Below are 20,018 nucleotides of genomic sequence, written 5' to 3'. Positions count from 1 at the left end.
ACCAAAGAAACCAATCCCCCAAAGGTACCAAGCACCCAAACAAATCCATCTAATTCTGTGTAAAAGATTTACTCGGTGAAAGCTCATAAGGTTGGGTTAGCCCTCTTTATCGATGAAAGAGAGATATGCACAGTAGTTGCTTTTGAAAACATATTAGAAGCTGTAAGAAAACATTTTACTTCACTATGAAATGTTGGGCTAATTTCTAAATATCAGACATTTTTAATCTGGTATCATATGAATTACACTATAAATTAAAAATAAATTTATACTTTTTAAAAACTCATGGATCGCACCTAGAAATCTTCTTACTAGATAATAAAAGGGCAAATATCCATTTTAACATAAGAACAGCCATACTTGGTCAGACCAACGGTCTATCTAGACCAGTATCCTGTCTGCTAACAGTGGCCCAGAGGAAGGGAACACAACAGGTAATCCTCACATGATCCCTCCCCTGTCACCCACCTCTAGAGAAACAGAGGCTAGGGACACCATTCCTACCCATCCTGGTTAATAGCCATTGATGGACCTAACCTCCATGAATCTATCTAGCTCTTTTTTGAACCTGTTAAAGTCCTAGCGCTGAGTGAAGAAAAACTTGCTTTTGTTTGTTTTAAACTTGCTGCCTATTCATTTCATTTCATTTGGTGACCCTAGTTCTTATATTGTGGGAATAAGTGAATAACTTTTCCTTATTCATTTTTCCACACCACTCATGATTTTATAGAGTTCTGTCATATCCTCCCTTAGGGTACATCTAGACTACATGCCTCTGGCGACAGAGGCATACAGATTAGACTACCCGGCATAGGAAAATGAAGCAACGATTTAAATAATCGTCGCTTCATTTAAATTTACATGGCTGCCGCGCTGAGCCGATCAGCTGTTTGTCGGCTCAGCGCGGTAGTCTGGACGTGCGGGGGGCGACATCAAAGGCATTTGTCAACCTCCCAGGTATGCCTTTGATGTCGACCCCCGCGTGTCCAGACTACCGCGCTGAGCCAAGAAACAGCTGATCGGCTCAGCGCGGCAGCCATGTAAATTTAAAGGAAGCGGCAATTATTTAAATCGCCGCTTCATTTTCCTATGCCGGGTAGTCTAATCTACATGTCTCTGTCGCCAGAGGCATGTAGTCTAGACGTACCTTAGTCTCCTCTTTTCTAAGATGAAAAGTCCAAGTCTTTTTAATCTCTCTTCATATGCAACCTGTTCTAAACCCCCAATCATTTTTTATGCCCTTTTCTGAACTTTTTCCAATGCCAATATAATTTTTTTGAGATGAGGCGACCACATCTGTACTCAATATTCAAGGTCTGGGCATATCATGGTTTTATATAGAGGCAATAAGATATTTTTTGTCTTATTCTCTATCCTTTTTTAAAATGATTCCTAACATTCTATTTGGTATTTTTTTTTTACTACCACTGCACACTGAGTGGATGTTTTTAGAGAACTATCCACAATGACTCCAAGATCTCTCTTGAGTAGTTGTAGCCAAACTAGTCCCCATCATATTGTATGTATAGTTGGGATTATTTTTTCCAATGTACATTACTTTACATTTATCAACATTACATTTCATTTGCCATTTTGTTGCCCAATCATTTAGTTTGTTGAGATCTTTTTGAAGCTCTTCACAGTCTGCTTTGGTCTTAACTATCTAGAGCAGTTTGGTATCATCTGCAAATTTTGCCACCTCACTGTTTACCCTTTCTATAGATCATTTATAAATAAATTGAACAGGACTGGTCCTAGGACAGACTTTTGAGGGACCCCACTAGTTACCTCTCTCCACTCTGAAAACTTACCATTTATTCCTACCCTTTGTTTCCTGTTTTTTAACCAGTTATCAGTCCATGAAAGGACCTTCCCTCTTATCCCATGACAACTTACCTTACTGAAAAGCCTTTGGTGAGGGACCTTGTCAAAGGCTTTCTGGACATCTAAGTACACTATGTCTACTGGATCCCCCTTATCCACATGTTTGTCGACACCCCTCAAAGAACTCTAGCAGATTAGTAAGGCATGATTTCCCTTTACAGGAACTATGTTGACTTTTCCCAAACAAATTATGTTCATCTATGAGTCTGACAATTTTATTCTTTATTATAATTTCAACTAATTTTCCTGGTACTGATATTAGACTTACTGGTCTGTAATTGCCAGGATCACCTCTAGAACCCTTTTTAGGTATTGGCGTCAAGTTAGCTATATTCCAGTCATTAGATATGGAAGCTGATTTAAAGGATCCTTTACAACTATTACAAACCACAGTTAATAGTTCTGCAATTTCACATTTGAATTCTTTCAGAACTCTTGGGTGAATGCCATCTGGTCCTGGTGACTTGTTACTGTTAAGTTGATCAATGTATTCCAAAACCTCCTCTAATGACATCTCAATCTGGGACAATTCCTCAGATTTGTCACCTAAAAAAAAAGCTCAGGTTGGAGAATCTCCCCAATATCCTCAGCTGTGAAGACTGTAGCAGAGAATTCATTTAGCTTCTCCGCCATGACTTTACCATCTTTGAGTACTCCTTTAGCACCTTGATAGCCCAATGGCCCCATCATAGGCTTCCTGCTTCTGATGTACGTAAAAAACATTTTGCTATTTACTTTTTGAGTTTTTGGATAGTCGTTCTTCAAACTCCTTTTTGGCTTTTCTTATTATATTTTTATACTTAATTTGACAAAGTTTATGCTCCTTTCTATTTTCCTCACTAGGATTTGACTTCCACTTGTTAAAAGATGTCTTTTTATCTCTCATTGCTTCTTTTACTTTTGCAGAACATTTATTCTTTTTATAATTAAGCCTTAAAGAAAATAATAAGTGGAAGTGGAAAATTCAAATGGGGGTGTACACTAATCAACCACAGGAACAGTTGAATCTCTCCAGGAATTCATTTTGAATGTAATGAAAGAATGACAGTCAAGCTGACAGGGACACTGTTTATGGTGTTCATTGAGATGGCCAAGGTCAGAAAGCTAGTGCATTGCCCAGCTAGTGCAAAACAGCACATCAAGTGTTCTAGTATGTAGGGCTGGCAAACATCAAATAGGATTTTCAATGGCCACTTGGGTAACATGTGATATATTATGCATATAGACACACACACACACACACACACACACACACAGCCTGGACTTCTGCCACAGCCAAAGTGTTTCATGTTTGTTACTTTCATTTAACTTGCGCCAAAATAAAAAAACAAAACAAAACAAAACTGCAGAGGATCTCTTGAGAAGAGGGCAGGATCTGGTGGCCATGTAAGTATCACAGAGCTACCCATGAGCCCTTACTGGGCCACAAAGCTGTGGTTGTGCTCTCTTGCCCTTCTGTAGGAAAAAATGTCATCAGGATACCATCACATTCACTTCCAACATAAGCAATTATGCAACTTCATGGATTTAAAAACAACAAACTAATATGGAGCTCATGGACTCCAGGACATACATGACAACTGCCTGGCCTTATCTATGAGTTGTCATCTGTTTTCATATATTTCCTCAACTGTCATACGTTTCTTGTGTATCTAGTTTTACCAAAGCCCCACCTATATGCCATCATAGCAACTATGTCATGGAATTAGAAATAATTTGTATCTGAATCAAGTCTCATATGCCTATAGACATTTTCTGCCTTGAAAAATGGAGCAAACCTTTTGTTATTGAAGCTTCCTCTTTTTACATATTTTATTAAGAGAAAATGATTTTTAATAACACTGACTATTATGATTTTCTGAATAATGCAACTTGTATGTCATTTACTTTCCTGTGTTTTTGTAAGCATAAAAAGAAATTTAAAAAATTGCCTCCGAGGATATACATTTTTGCAAGTGTCATTGGTTTAAAAAGTCTAGTTTTATGATCAAGTATCACTATATTTGATATTCCATAAAGAAGTAAACAAAATAAACAATTTTAAAATATTCTTTGTGGAAGATTACATTTCTACACACAAACACAGCAATATGTTATATTACATTTTTAAGCACCATGTTTACTTTTCGCTCAGTGTCTTTGCCAGCTGTGTCAATGTCGATTGTAATAGCTTGTGGATAAAAAAAATTAAGATGAAATGTTTATTTAAAAAAAATGCCAGGATCAATGCCAAAAAACACAACATGTGGGCTGCAGGAAGAGTGCTGGGAGCAATATTATTCATGTTAAAAACTGTTGTCTGATTTGCCTCCTTTTAAAACAATAATATTATAAATAGGCATCCAGTGGAATTATCAATTGTAAGTTTTATTTTAATGTGTAAAACATTCAGGATTTGGTGTTCAGAGCAGTTACAAAATATACAATAAAACTATTGCTTTATGTCTTGCCATTTCCCTTCTGCTCCAAACTGAAAGCTTATTTTAGAAAATAGACCTATATATTTGAATGTGCATAACATGGTAATCATATCAAATACTCTAAATAGGTTATTTTCTTTCTGTGTACAACATGCACTATTCTAATAAGTCAATGATTTAGCTCAATGAATAATTTTTATTATCAGGAAGCTTTGTCGTATAGTTAAATTGATTGTTGCATACAGCTAACTTTCTGAAAATCCTTCCCTACAAATTATTTTCTGACTGATACAAACATAGGGGTATGTTAATTTATTTTTAAAAAGAGATGTCAAGCTAGTGTCCCACAAGAATTCAACAGCTGTCCTTTATCTTAATTAAGAGAACATTAACATTTTAGCTTTTTTCTTTTTGCAGGAATTATCTGTGTAGCAGATAGAGGAAACACTTCCTAGTAAAACAGCTTAATTGTATAACAAAGCTAGAGAAGAAAAGTATTACAGAGATATTGTAATCTGCTTTTTATAGGATAAATTATACACAGTGATCACTGTTAATATCTTTACTGCCCTATATTTAGAATGGGACACAATGGAAATGTCTCTGTGGAGTAACTGCTGGTAATTGTTGACTTTTTAGTTGCAACCACACAGAAGGAGATAAAAATACACTGTGAAAATCACCCCTGTGAAGTGGTCTAACACAAAGGCTATATACCTCTTAAGACATTGGTTTGGTCCACCTTTCACTGTATAGTTTCAGAAAAGAATTGTGATTAGTTTCTAGTGCCAATTCAAAGACATCAGAGCACACTTGAGTGGTTTATATGTGTCCATTTATAACACACACTTAATACCTATGCAAGATATATATTGCGATTTCTATAGACCAAGATTTAAAAAAGTAAATTTTGGGTGCACAATTTGAGACACCTTAAAAGGGCTTGATTTTTCAAAAAAATACCAATCATTTTAGAAAATCAGCCCCCTTTAAAGTGAGCCTTAACTAAAAACACCCCAAATAACTACTGATTTTAAAAATGTTATCCACAATTTTAGCTACGTGCCTGATGTAAGTCTTCCTATGATGCTTATGCTCTCTGATTACATCACCCTCTTATTTTTGATATTTCCTCAACCGTCACATTTCTTGTGATTAGTTAACACTAAATAGCCTGCTATTTAAGGTTGACCAATTTCTATTGTTAATCTCACTCTCAAAAATGAGGTATTCAATGGAAAACAAGAGCAGGTGAAAATAAGCAGAGCCAAGATAGAAAAGGGGGAGGGGGATGAAGGTAGGAGAGGAAGAATATCTGAAAAGAAAGAAGCTTCAGAGGGTAGCTGAGTTAGTCTGTATAGGATAAACTTAATAAACAACAAATGGTCTGATAGCACTTTATAGAACAACAAAACATGTAGATGGGATTATGAGCTTTCATGGACACAGGCCATTTCTTGAGATGACTGGAGTGGGCAGGGAATGCTTTCTCTGATGTCATCATTCCTACATATATAATTTTTTAACTGGGACCAGCTAGATTTTTTTATAATAATTAAACACACACACATATATGTGATCCTTTGGTCCCTATCTGGGAACATTCCTATTGTCTACCCTTGGAATTTTGCTTGATTCAGTATTAAAGGTTTAGGGAAATATTTTGAGATCTACAACATCACTTGCAAAAGAATAAAAAAATGTGGCTAAAGTAACCCCCTTTCATTTCCTGCTCAAAAATAAAAAAGATCTCATTTTACCTTCAGACTAAGCACAGAACTACTAAGCACTAACAACTAAAATGTGACAGAACTACTAATTACTAATTACTAACAACTAACAATGTGACCTGGAGGAATGAACCTGTTTTGAGGTGAAAAGGCGATCTGGCCTCCTTGAGAGTTCATCTCAGTCACCTTCCATGCTCAGAACTTTAAATTATGCCAAGTTAGTTGAATCACATGTACTGGTTTTGTGAATCAGTCTGGATAAATGAAATGGTTCCACTGAGAATGACAGTGAATGAATCAATTCCATTTCACGTAGCGGACAGTGAGTGAGGTTGGTATATAAGTACCTCAAGACAAAAGATCATGGCTTTCATCAACTTAGCTATCCAACTATCCCTGTTTTGGTTCCCCCTCCTCCCATGTTTACTTGAAACCATGCAAAAGTAATGCTAGGTGGGAGAATCCTAAGAGGGAATTTAACTGTTATGTCTATTCGGAGATGCATTTTTAATGCCAAATTGGAACCTGATGTTCAGTAATATTATTGACACTTCCGTGTTATAAAAGTAAAGATCCCTCCTTATTCAAGGATGCCTATGACTCTTCTGCCACTTCTCTTGCTGTCATTGCTTGCAGCCCAGCTGTTCCCTGCATTAACAGGACATTTGCCACAGCTGCTACTCAATGTAGAAAACTATCGGGCTCCAAGGAAATGTAGCAGAGAGCATCTTTCCTCCTCTTTACTGAAGTTTTTGGAGGCAATACCTTATGATGCGCATAAAAGATAAAGGTGAGAAGTTCTGGGGCTTAGAAGGATGTAATGAAATTTTTCTGGCTCTTGATCAAAGCAACATAGAACCATTACTATCCGCTTATTTCTCCTCCTTCTAGAAAAAGATTCCTTATTGAGAAATATCTGGCAGGGCAGCTTCTGCTATATGTAGTTTGGAAAAAATTGTTTTTAAAAGCAAATAATGGAATATTGCTGGTTTGAAATGTGGCCTGCCTTGGGGTTACATTGTGTCCTTACTTAACAAAGAAGTAATCTATCTATATATTTTAGAAACTTGAATCTGTCTGTCTGTAAGTCTGTTTGTTCAAGAACTCCTCTCAAATGGTAAGAGCTAGGACCACCAAATTTGATATGCAGCTTCCTCTTCTCTTAACTTAAAGCAAGGTCAGGGTTTGGTTGTTCCAGGAAAACCAGAAGTTCCAGGAATGGGACTGTTTTCCATAAGATGGAAAGGGAAGGCCTGTTTAGAGGGATACTATTCTCATAGTGGCCATTGAGGGCACTGAGCCCACAAGGGAGCGCTATACTGCAAAGTGACCACTGGGGCAGCTGTACCAGCCAGGGAGTGCCATTTTGCCTACCACTGACCACATAAGTGGGGCTTCCCTGCCCAGTAAACAGCCCCAGCAGTCCCCCCACCCTGGGAGGGAGGAAGCCCTTGCTATCCCCCCTGCTCGAGGGGCCAGATGGGAGGGAGACAGCCCCCACCAACCTCCCCACCCTGAGACAGGGTTGGGAGATGGAGAAAGTCCCCACTAGCCCCCAGAGACAAGCCAGTGGGCAGGGTGCACAGTTCCCACTTCCTTAGGCTGCCACCCCGGGAAGAAGCCAGCAACCACCTCCTGCCATAAGCCCTCCATTCCAATCTTCTGTCCTGACCCCTTCCTCACCCTCTGCCCTGACTCCTGCACCCCACTCCCTTCCCTGAGCCCCTCCTTACCCCAACCCTCACTCTTTCAGTCCCCACATCCCAAGTCCAATGTCCTGAGCCCCTCCTCAACCCCCAGCCTGACTCCTGCACCTCTACACCCCAGGCCTCTTGCCCTGAGCCCCCCATATCCCCAAGGCCATGTCCTGAATCCTGCACCACCCCCCACCACCAGCCCCCGCCCTGAAGAATCCAAGAAATGCCAAGTAAGTCTTTTAGCAGAGAATAAGGAACACTCCTTTCCCTGCACTTGTTTGGATCTCCCAGACCTTGAATTGTGATCTGCACAGAATAGACCAGGGTAGACATATTCCAACCCGTGGGACAGATCTGATCTTCAGGATTAGTCCATGGTGGGTTCCCACCTCCATGTTTACCTGCACCTCTGCAGGTATTGGAGGATTTCAGCTCTCGTTGGCCACCAATTGCTATTTGTGGCCAATTCTTGTGGCGGGAAGTGGAGTTCTGACCTGTGACACTTCCTGCTGCTTGCATTGGCCACAAATGGCAATTCACTGTCAACCATGGCTGTGATCCGGACAGGGGACTGCAGACAGGGGAGTTGAAGAGGGAGAGCAAAGCGACCCCACCGCCGAAGAGGCTACCCGGTGAGAGTACAAGCTGTGGTGTGAGTGTGTGCCTGTGCCTGACTGTTTGAATTTTACAGTTTGAAGTGTGAATTGAGAGTCTGATTTCAGGTGAGTGCTAGCAGTTTCAGTTTCAGCTTCTGTGGCAGTTGGGACTGAGAGCCTGCCATTGTTCCCTTGATTGCCTCTGATTAGCCTCAGGCTCAGCCTTCCCCTGTGTGACTCAGAAGGGGGCAGGCCTGACCTAGGCAAGCAGGCTTTAAAAAGCCAGAGCAGTGCGACCAGGGGAGCGAAGCGGACAGGGGACTGCAGACAGGGGAGTTGAGCAGAGGGAGTGACTGATGGTGATGAAGACCCGTAGCGCTTGTGCCAGTACTTCTCCTGTCTCCTCCACCTGTGCCTGTATCCAGACAGAGAACCTGAGCATGGATGCCTCTACCCAGGTCCTGGTGTGGTCTTGCTGTATTTGTGGCTTGCAATTCCCACTGAGTGATCTCCAGGCTGGGGGAGACAACCATTGTGAAAGGTGCCTGCTGGTGGAATCTCTCAGGCAGCAGGTGGGAGAGCTACAGGAGGAGGTGGCCAGGCTGAGGAGCATTCGAAGCCATGAGGAATTCCTGGACAGTATTCCTGTGGAGTCCACGGAGGTCACTGTCCTAGGATGTGGGACTGTTGACCAGCCACTTATGGAGGAGGCGGTGGTGCAGGGTGAGAACTGGCAGCTGGTTACTTCCGGCAGCAGGCAGTGTTCCACCCCTGCTCCTAACCCTCCCACTGTGTTGTTACATAACCGTTACACTTTACTTTCAGCAGGAGACAAGGAGTCACCCCCCACAGTGGAGGAGACCAGGCCTTGCACCACCAAGGCTGAGCAGTCTCCTGCCACCACTGCGAGGAGGAAACGTAGGGTAGTGGTGGTTGGAGACTCTCTTCTGAGGGGAACGGAGGCACCCATCTGTCGCCCTGACAGCTCACCTCGAGAGGTATGCTGTCTGCCAGGGGCCCGTATCCGAGATGTTACGGAGGCATTGTCGAGGATTATCCGGCCCTCTGACTACTACCCCATGCTACTCATCCACGTGGGCACAAATGATACTGCCAGGTGTGACACTGAGCGGATCAAGTGTGACTACAGGGCTTTGGGAGTACGGGTGAAGGAGTTTGGAGCGCAGGTGGTATTCTCTTCTATCCTTCCTGTCAAAGGTAGGGGCCCGGGCAGAGAGAGGTGCATCCTGGAGGTGAATGCCTGGCTGCGACGATGGTGTCGCCAGGAGGGATTTGGCTTCCTTGATCACGGGGTGCTCTTCCAGGAAGGACTGCTTGGCGGAGATGGAGTTCACCTTTCCAGGAGCGGGAAGGCCTTGTTTGGACACAGACTGGCTAACCTTGTGAGGAGGGCTTTAAACTAGGTTTGTCGGGGGCAGGTGAGCAAAGCCCACAGGTAAGTGCTGAATGTGCGGGACTGGGAGATGGGTTGGAAATGGGGGGGACTATGGACTATAATGGCAAGGAGAAAGGAGGGTCAGGGCACAACAGGGAGGCAAGATCAAATCAGTATCTTAGATGCCTATATACAAATGCGAGAAGTATGGGTAATAAGCAGGAAGAACTGGAATTGCTAACCAATAAATACAACTATGATATCATTGGTATTACAGAAACCTGGTGGGATGGGACGCATGATTGGAATATTGGTATGGAAGGGTACGGCTTGCTCAGGAAGGACAGACAGGGAAAAAAGGGAGGAGGGGTTGCCTTGTATATTAAAAATGTACACACTTGGACTGAAGTGGAGATGAACGTAGGAGATAGCTGTGTAGAGAGTCTCTGGGTTAAGCTAAAAGGGGTAAAAAACGAGGGTGATATCATGCAAGGAGTCTACTACAGGCCACCTAGCCAGGTGGAAGAGGTGGATGAGGCCTTTTTTAAACAATTAACAAAACTATCCAAAGCCCAAGATTTGGTGGTGATGGGGGACTTCAACTATCCAGACATATGTTGGGAAACTAACACAGCGAGGCACAGGCTATCCAATAAGTTTCTGGACTGCATTGGAGACAACTTTCTGTTTCAGAAGGTTGAAAAAGCTACCAGAGGAGAAGCTGTTCTGGATTTGGTTTTAACAAATAGGGAGGAACTAGTTGAGAACTTGAAAGTGGAAGACAGTATAGGGGACAGTGATCACGAAATAATAGAGTTCATGATCTTAAGGAAAGGTAGAAGGGAGACCAGCACAATTGAGGTTATGGATTTCAGGAAGGCAGATTTTGATAAGCTCAGAGAACTTGTAGGTAAGGTCCCATGGGAAGCAAGACTGAAGGGAAAAACAACTGAGGAGAGTTGGAAGTATTTCAAAGGGACGTTGTTAAGGGCCCAAAAGCAAACAATTCCGCTGTGTAGGAAAGATAGAAAATATGGCAAAAGACCAGCTTGGCTTAACAAGGAGATCTTGCATGATCTCAAAATAAAAAAGGAGTCATATAAAAAATGGAAACTAGGACAACTAACAAAGGATGAATATAGGCAAGCAACACGGGAATGCAGGGGCAAGATTAGAAAGGCAAAGGCACAAAATGAGATCAAACTAGCTACAGGCATAAAGGGAAACAAGAAGACCTTTTATAAATACATTAAAAGCAAGAGGAAGACCAAGGACAGGGTAGGCCCACTGCTTAGCGAGGAGGGAGAAGCAGTAACAGGGAACTTGGAAATGGCGGAGATGCTCAATGACTTCTTTGTTTCGGTCTTCACCGAGAAGTCTGGAGGTGTGCCTAACGTAGTGAATACAAGCAGAGAGAGGGTAAGTTTAGAAGATAGGATACACAAAGAACAAGTTAAAAATCACTTAGGAAAGTTAGATGTCAGCAAGTCACCAGGTCCTGATGAAATGCATCCCAGGATACTCAAGGAGCTGATAGAGGAGGTATCTGAGCCTTTAGCTATGATCTTTGAAAAATCATGGCAGACAGGGGAGATTCCAGAAGACTGGAAAAGGGCAAATATTGTGCCCATCTATAAAAAGGGGAATAAGAACAACCCAGGAAATTATAGACCGGTCAGTTTAACGTCTGTCCCAGGGAAGATAATGGAGCAGGTAATTAAGGAAATCGTATGCAAACACTTGGAAAGTAATAAAGTGATAGGGAATAGCCAGCATGGGTTTGTGAAGAACAAGTCATGCCAAACTAATCTGATAGCTTTCTTTGATAAGATAACGAGCCTTGTGGATAAGGGAGAAGCGGTGGATGTCATATACCTAGACTTTAGTAAGGCATTTGATATGGTCTCGCATGATATTCTTATTGATAAACTAGGCAAATATAACTTAGATAGGGCCACGATAAGGTGGGTGCATAATTGGCTGGATAACCGTAGTCAGAGAGTTGTTGTTAACGGTTCTAAATCCTGCTGGAAAGGGATAACAAGTGGAGTTCCTCAAGGGTCTGTTTTGGGACCCGTACTATTCAATATCTTCATCAATGATGTAGATATTGGGATAGAGAGTACTCTTATTAAGTTTGCAGATGATACCAAACTGGGTGGGGTTGCAACTTCTTTGGAGGATAGGGACATAATTCAAAATGACCTTAGCAAGTTAGAGAAATGGTCAGAGGTAAACAGGATGAGGTTTAATAAAGAGAAATGCAAAGTGCTCCACTTAGGAAGGAACAATCAGTTCCATACATACAAGATGGGAAGGGACTGTCTAGGAAGGAGCATGGCGGAAAGGGATCTAGGGGTCATAGTGGACCACAAGTTGAATATGAGTCAACAGTGTGATGCTGTTGCAAAAAAAGCAAATATGATTCTAAGTTGTATCAACAGGTGTGTTGTAAGCAAAACTCGTGAAGTCATTCTGCCGCTCTATTCTGCACTAGTTAGGCTTCAGCTGGAGTACTGTGTCCAGTTCTGGGCGCCACATTTCAAGGAAGATGTGGAGAAATTGGAAAGGGTACAGAGAAGAGTGACAAGAATGATTAAAGGTCTAGAGAACATGACCTATGAAGCCAGGCTTCATGAACTGGGCTTGTTTAGTTTGGAAAAAAGAAGATTAAGGGGGGACATGATAGCGGTTTTCAAATATCTAAAAGGATGTCACAAGGAGGAAGGCGAAAATTTGTTCCTCTTGGTTTCTGCGGACAGGACAAGGAGTAATGGGCTTAAAGTGCAGCAGGGAAGGTTTAGATTGGACATTAGGAAAAAAATCCTAACTGTCAGGGTGGTCAAATATTGGAATAAATTGCCAAGGGAGGTGGTGGAATCTCCCTCTCTGGAGATATTTAAGAACAGGTTAGATAGACATCTGTCAGGGATGGTGTAGACGGAGCTTGATCCTGCCTTGAGGGTGGGGGACTGGACTCGATGACCTCTCGAGGTCCCTTCCAGTCCTATTATTCTATGATTCTATGAAATATAATGCAGCGGCCTGCCAGAGACTAATCCTGCAGGCTGTTGTTTTTTTATTGCCCACCACTGGAATAGACTTTGGTCTCTGAATAAGTGGGGTCAGGGAAGGGTGTCAAAGAGGCAGAGCTTTGGCTCCAATCTCCCACTTGTTACTCAGAGTAGCTGACTATATATGTGGGAAGCGTATATGGTATTCTTCCTGGATCCACAAGTAATTTACTTCCCTTGGAGAAAGAGGGGAAGCAGGAGAAATTCTGTGTGACAGTTCTTTGCTAGGGTTGGTGCTGGAATGGAACAGCTACACACCATTTTTTACATGGGGCTAATTTTAGCTGCATGATGCATATATTTTTTCCTGCCTCCTAGAACCTTGAAGAATTATGAGAATTTTCTCCACTTCTAACTTCCCCCTATTAAGAGGTGAGGTAAAGAGCTGTACGGGGAAGCCATTTTCAGTACACAAGAACACATTTTATTGTTTCTATACACAACAGTGTATATTCTTGACCATCAATTTACACATAGTCTATTAACTATTTACGTATAAGTACATCTGGCTGGAAAATGGAATAACCATATTGCAAGAAATACCCGTGTCAACATTTGTTTTCCTCCCAAATATGGGAAAAAGTCAAATTAAGCAACATTTTCACAGAACAAAAATGGCAGAATTTTTCTTAAATTGGAACAATTTTTTGCTCCATTTTGAAATGCCACTTTAGAAAATATTTTGTTGAAATGGGCATCTTCCTGCAGGAAAGATGGATTTGGACAAAATCACATCTGATGACAATTTTGTGTTGTTTTTTTTAACCAGCTCAAAAGATAATGACATGATAACCTTTGAACTTCCCTCCTTAGAAAGTCTCATTGTAAAGCACTTTTTCTCTGAATAAGGAGTAATCAATACAACTTCACTAGAAAGGATCAGCCCTGCACCCTTTAGAATCTATTGGGCATTAAAGAGTGACAAGGGATTTCTATAGAAATTGCCTATTGTTTTCTCTTCCTCTGACCTCAGTTTACTTGTCTATGCTAGTGAGCTCTTTGGAGCAGGATTGGTCCTTGTAGGAAATCACCTGGCACACAGTGGGTGCAACAGCAAATAAATAATAAAAATCTGCTATATGTTTGTGAGAGTTTGTCTGTCTGTCTGTCTGTTCAAGAACTCCTCCTAAATGGTAAGAGCTAGGATGACCAAATTTGGTATGCAGCTTCCTCTTATCATAACTTAAAGCAAGGTAAGGGTTTGGTTGGGTCAGGAAAATGGGATGCGTCTGGAATGGGATTTCTTCTTATAAAAATATACAGAAAACAGACAAGTATCAGCGGGGTAGTAGTATTAGTCTGAATCTGTATAAACAACGAGAAGTCCTGTGGCACCTTATAGACTAACAGATTTACTGGAGCATAAGCGTTCGACGGCAAAGACCCACTTGCAGCTGACAAAGTGGGTCTTTGCCCACAAAAGCTTATGCTCCAATAAATCTGTTAGTCTACGGTGCCACGGGACCTTCTTGTTGTTTATACAGAAAACAGACAGAATCACTAGGCACGTGTAAGGGGCTGGCTGGAGGTGCTCCCCCCTTCTAGGACTGCCCAAGCCCTGAGCCTCCCATTCCCAAGAACCTTTTAGGGAAGGCAGAGGAGCTGAAGCTCCTCTCATTCATAGGGGTACATTGCTGGCTGTTCCCCTTTTTCAGGGAGTGAAGGGAAAGTGCATAATTTGCTGCATTCCTCACTCTGGCTAAGGAGCACAGGAGGCAGACAAACCTGGACCTGCCCCAGCCTGGGGGAATGCGCAACCCTCCCCTGGCTTTGACTTCTGGAGCTGCAGCAGTCAGGGAGAAGCATTTCTCACTTGGCCTCAAGCTGCTGCAGTGAGTAGACCTCCATTCATGGGATAGCCTGCATACTGAACCCCTCATCTCCAGCCCACCCCAGAAAAAAATTGTTTATTTTCCTAAAAACAAAATTAAGTTAAGGACCCAAGCAATGCTGGGTAAATCTTCTGTCAATGAATAATTCTGCTGCCTGAATTAACTGTTCTGTTTTTGTACAGGAACAGAACCAGCCAATCTGCTAATAAAGAGTGAGTTTAAAGAGTCAGAGTAACCCCACCAATTTGTGCGTGTTATGACTGAAGCATCCATCCTAACATCTACCATCCATATGACCATTTTTGTATGCCATACCAAAAGCAATGTCGTACCTTTTGTTGTTTGTAGCCACTGCCTCCCAAACAATATCCCTTGATTCCAACATGTTTCACCTAATATCGTTATTGTTTCTGCACTGATAGAGACGTTAACAGAAGGCTCTCATGTTGACCTCTGTTTGATACAAAATACAGAGAGCAGCCAGCCTGCTGGCTGAACATACTGATGTGCTATCTCTGAGAGCATTGACCTTCTGTTCTGTGCCGCCACTTTTAGTCCCCATCTGGGACTGAGTGCTGCAAATTGATCAGGAATGATACTCTGCCATGGTTGCCATGTAATCTACTGCCACTCCAAACATGTTCATTACACAGGGTGTCACTTTTATTATCAGGTGCTGTAGACACACATGCATGTGGTGATGATTATTATGGATAAGAAGAAACATAGGAGGAAATGCATGATATTTTGCTGAAGAATCTGGCGTGGGAAAGAATAAAGGGATAGATCTCTGGCACACATTCACCCTCCCCCCTTCCCACAATTTCATCTCACATTTGTGGACTGCTGCATAGTCTCCCTACTAGCTACTGTGCATAGGTGCAGAAGAGCGGATTTTCTCAGGAAAAATTGTATTGTTAATACAAGTGCACTTTTGTGTGGTCAAACTTCACTCTGCATTCTCCTGAGTTGAGCATGATCTTGGCAATACTTTCTGGTACTGAGGTGACCACATTCTAAATTATTAAAATTATTAGCATCTCCCACTGCAAAGCTAACCTATATTTATTGATTGCATACATATGGGCACACAGTAATAGTAAGAACATTTAACCACACCTTCTAAATATATGCTTACCCTTCAGTGTAGCAAATGTGCTTAACCATTACATGTACAATTTGATATATAGTTTTAGTTACTAAGTGCATTTACACAAAATACATTAAAAAGACCCACAGATTTATTTTATGAGCACTTTCTGCTGCAGCTGGGAGAAATAAACCCAGGACACTACATTTATTCCATGGATAGTTTTTTATGGCTACTACAGGTTGGACCTCCCTTATCAGGCACCCCTGAGACATGACCCATCCCAAAGGAGGGAATTTGCCAGATCAGGGGAGGTCCCCTGCCACCAGCGTTCAAGAAAACTCCCTCTCTTTATGGCTGGCTCTGCTCCAGCCCTACAGCCACTGGGCTCCAGTCTGCAAGGCTTGGACTGGGGCTTTGACCTGATGGGGCTCCCCAGCAGCCGCAACCCTGCTTCTCCCTTGCCCAATTGGGACTCTCCAGAGACAGGACCTGCCAGCTGCCCCACTTTTGCTGCACTCCACCAGGGATATTGGACCATGGATGTTACCGGACCAGAGAGTCCCAGATTTCAGAGGTTCGGACCTGTATTTTATTTCAAGGTCTGTTTTTACAGGCAGAATGAATGAATTTTTAATCTATCATGAAATGTGATAAATAATGCTTACTGGACAAAAAGGTTTAGGAAACAATACTTCAGAAAGTTCCGTATTATTTCTTAAGGCTTCTAAAAAAAGCTCTTGGATATAATTGCTTAAAGCTGACTTCAAAAGGTTCTGTTTTAATGCAACACAAGGTGGCTGCTGGCAAATACATAACTCTCACCATCTTAATTATCTGTTTCTTGTAATCTGTTCTGCAAGACTTATATGGTATGGTAAGCCAGATTTTATGCTTAACTTGACATACCTTGGAAACAGGGTAATAATTATAGAAATGGTTGAAGCTTGCAAGGTGGTTTATTTGTTTAAGTCAAGTACACCCACAGTGTTTCTCTTTTCCAAGTTCAATTATTAACTCCACTTAAAACCCAATCCCCATGTGTGTGTTGACAAAAATCACTTGAAGCATAAAATGATTTAATAGCAATACTTGGCATAATTTTTTTGGCAACATGAACTGAAGGACACATGAAATGCAGTTGAAAGGCATACTTCCCAGTCCACACACCAGTTTTATCAAAATCCAAATGCTAATGTTCCTTTATTGTGGCAAAATCAAAACTTGCTGGTAGTTACAGAAGTGGTTGGATTTGTCAAGGTGAAAGCAGTTTAGATCTATGTAATTTGTTCTGCATGCTGAGATATTATTCCTTGTTTGCAGTAAAAAAAATTATAATAAGATTCTATGTTACATTGCTATACCTATAAAATATATTGATATAATGTTTCAAAAATCCTAAAACTGATCTTCTGAATGCTCCTTTTCATTCAGAGGTAAAACAAAAAGATTATTACTCCTATTTATTTGGTAGCTTTTTCTCCCTTATTTACAGGCAGTCCCCGAGTTACGCGGATCTGACTTATGTCGGATCCGCAGTTACGAACGGGGCCGTTCCTCTCCCTGGTCTCCAGCAGACCAGGGAGAGGAAGCAAAGCGGCGGAACACGTGGGCAGCGGACAGGGCTGTCCGCTGCCCACGCGCTCCGAGGCTTGGCTCTTCTTTGCCCCCCCCCCGTCCCCCCCGTCCCCCTGGTCTGCAGACCAGGGGGATGGGGGGGGCAAAGCAGAGCCAAGCCGTGGAGCGCCCGGCCAGCTGACAGCCCAGAGGCGTCTGGGCTGTCAGCTGATCGCGCGCTCCGCGGCTTGGCTCTGCTTTGCCCCCCCCCCTTTCCCCTGGTCTGCAGATCAGGGGGACGGGGGGGGGGGGCAAAGAAGAGCCAAGCCGTGGAGTGCCCGGCCAGCTGACAGCCCAGACGCGTCTGGGCTGTCCGCTGCCCGTGTGTTCCGCCGCTTTGCTCCCCGTCCCCCTGGTCTGCAGATTAGGGGGTTGGGGAGCAAAGCAGAGCAAAGCCACGGAGCCCGAGGGCAGCAGGACAGCCACGGCGCGTCTGGCTGTCCCGCTGCCCCCGTGCTCCGTGGCTTTGCTCCGGACACCTGTGGTACAGTAGCTGGGGCGCTGCCAGTTGGTCCCGTAGCGCCACTCTGGGCGCTACTGGACCAACCGGGCAGCACCCCAGCTGTTCTGCCCCAGGCGTCCTGATTCAGCCACTGCTGGTCAGATTCAGCAGCAGCTGAATCAGGACGCCTGGGGCAGAGCAGCTTGGGTGCTGCTGGGTTGGTCCAGTAGTGCCGAGGAGCGGCGGCGCTACTGGACCAACCCAGCAGCACCCCAGCTGCTCTGCCCCAGGCGTCCCCAAGTCAGCCGCTGCTGAAACTGTCCAGTGGCTGACTACAGGAAGCCCCTGCCCCGGGCTTCCTGGAATCAGCCGCTGATCAGTTTCAGCAGCAGCTGACTTGGGGATGCCTGGGGTTCTTAAGTTGAATCTGTATGTAAGTCAGAACTGGCGTCCAGATTCAGCCGCTGTTGAAACTGATCAGTTTCAGCAGCAGCTGAATCTGGACGCCAGTTCCGACTTACATACAGATTCAACTTAAGAACAAACCTACAGTCCCTATCTTGTACGTAACCCGGGGACTGCCTGTATTTGTCTTGATGGAAACTTGTTTATGCAAGTCAGGATTTCTTGTAGCGTCTCACCAATGCAAGTGATGGCAAAACATAAGAAATTTGAACTTTTACATTTTTTCATATAAAAATTGAGTTCATTGGGTCTTTTAAATTATTGAACTTTCAGAACAGCAAATGCTAAAAGGGACTAAACACTGAGGCTACGTCTACATTGACATGATCTTGCGCAAATACTCTTATCACAAGAGTTCTTGCGTTAAAGTATTTGAGCAAGAGAGTGTCTACACTGGCATGTGCCTTTGCGCAAGAGAATCCGTGCCAGTGTAGACGCTCTCTTGCGCAAGAAAGCTCTGATGGCCATTTTAACCATAGGGCTTTCTTGTGCAAGAAATTCATGTTGCCTGTCTACACTGGCCTCTTGCGCAAGAATAGTTGCGCAAGAGGGCTTATTCCTGAGCGGGAGCATCATAGCTCTTGTGCAAGAAGCCCTGATTTCACACATTAGAATGTCAGTGTTCTTGCGCAAGAACTCATGGCCAGTGTAGACAGGCAGCAAGTTTTTGCGCAAAAGCAGCTGCTTTGGCGCAAGATCGCGCCAATGTAGACACAGCCTGATTCTTGGCCACAGCCCTAGCATGGATGCTAGTCAAAGATGCTGCCAGAGATCTGTAAATTCCGTCACTGATTTAGGTTCCTTAGTAGACCATATGCCATTTCCCAACCATCTGCACAATCTCACATGCCCCATCTGTTGAAAAGGTGGGGATGGCAGTTTTGGAAATGGTAGTGGAATACTTGTACCCACAATGAGTTACACATTGTTAGGGGACTTTATAGTTGACAGTTTTTGCTCTGTTTCCAGCACTTTTGTTCACTGAGTGGTACAGAAAAGCCAGATCTGATTAAGGAATGCAGCTAGAAAAGTGAAAACTAATAACCTGTTTGACATGCCTATATTATTCATTTATAACTTACCACCAAATTCAACTTTTGAATTGAACTGTTTCATAATATTGGCTAATTGTGTTAAGTTTGAAGAAAAATCTATGTAGATTTTTTTTATCAAAATGGGATCAAAATAAGCTTTTTTTGTTTTTGTTTTTGTTTTGTTTTAGAATATGTTGGTGTTGTTGGGATTGAATTATTAAAAATAGCTGACCTTCACAATTTCACGTTACTATTACTTACACTGCAATAGCACTTAAAGGCTACAATTTACATTTGTGTCTTACTGTATCACAAAAAGCTACTATTTAATACTCTGATTTGCCTACCTTTATAATATGCTGAACTGTGAGCACATGCTAGTTATGTCATGCAAAGTAAAATTAACTAAGTTAATGATAATAGATAATTTGTTTCTATTCATCGTGTGCAGTATAAAATCCCCCCAAATCCTGCACAAGTTCTGGGAGCTTGCTCACAAGGATTTTTGTGATACCACAAAAACACAAAGTCCACATGTAAATATGTTAATACTGAGTTCCTCTAGGCATCCAATATCTAATAATGATGCTGAGATGATACATTTACCTTGCCAACTGCAAACTGATTCCCATACACACAGCTTCCTCTCATCAGTTTATATTCAGACATATATCAGACCATCACACACAGAAAGGGCTCACAGAAGTTACTCCACCAATTTCTATTCAAACCTATACATCC

The 20,018-nt window shown here is 42.6% G+C and overlaps 1 protein-coding gene across 2 annotated transcripts in view; it reads right to left on the bottom strand.

Annotated features, from left to right (window-relative positions):
• Positions 1-20,018, bottom strand: part of SEMA6D (semaphorin 6D) — a 365,529-nt gene that overhangs the window by 171,352 nt on the left and 174,159 nt on the right. The gene's annotated exons all lie outside the window — the stretch shown is intronic.

The sequence above is a fragment of the Pelodiscus sinensis genome, chromosome 14, assembly GCF_052426305.1.
Source record: "Pelodiscus sinensis isolate ZL-2025 chromosome 14, ASM5242630v1, whole genome shotgun sequence".
NCBI classification, from domain to species: domain Eukaryota; kingdom Metazoa; phylum Chordata; order Testudines; family Trionychidae; genus Pelodiscus; species Pelodiscus sinensis.
This window is presented reverse-complemented; position numbering and strand designations above follow the sequence as displayed.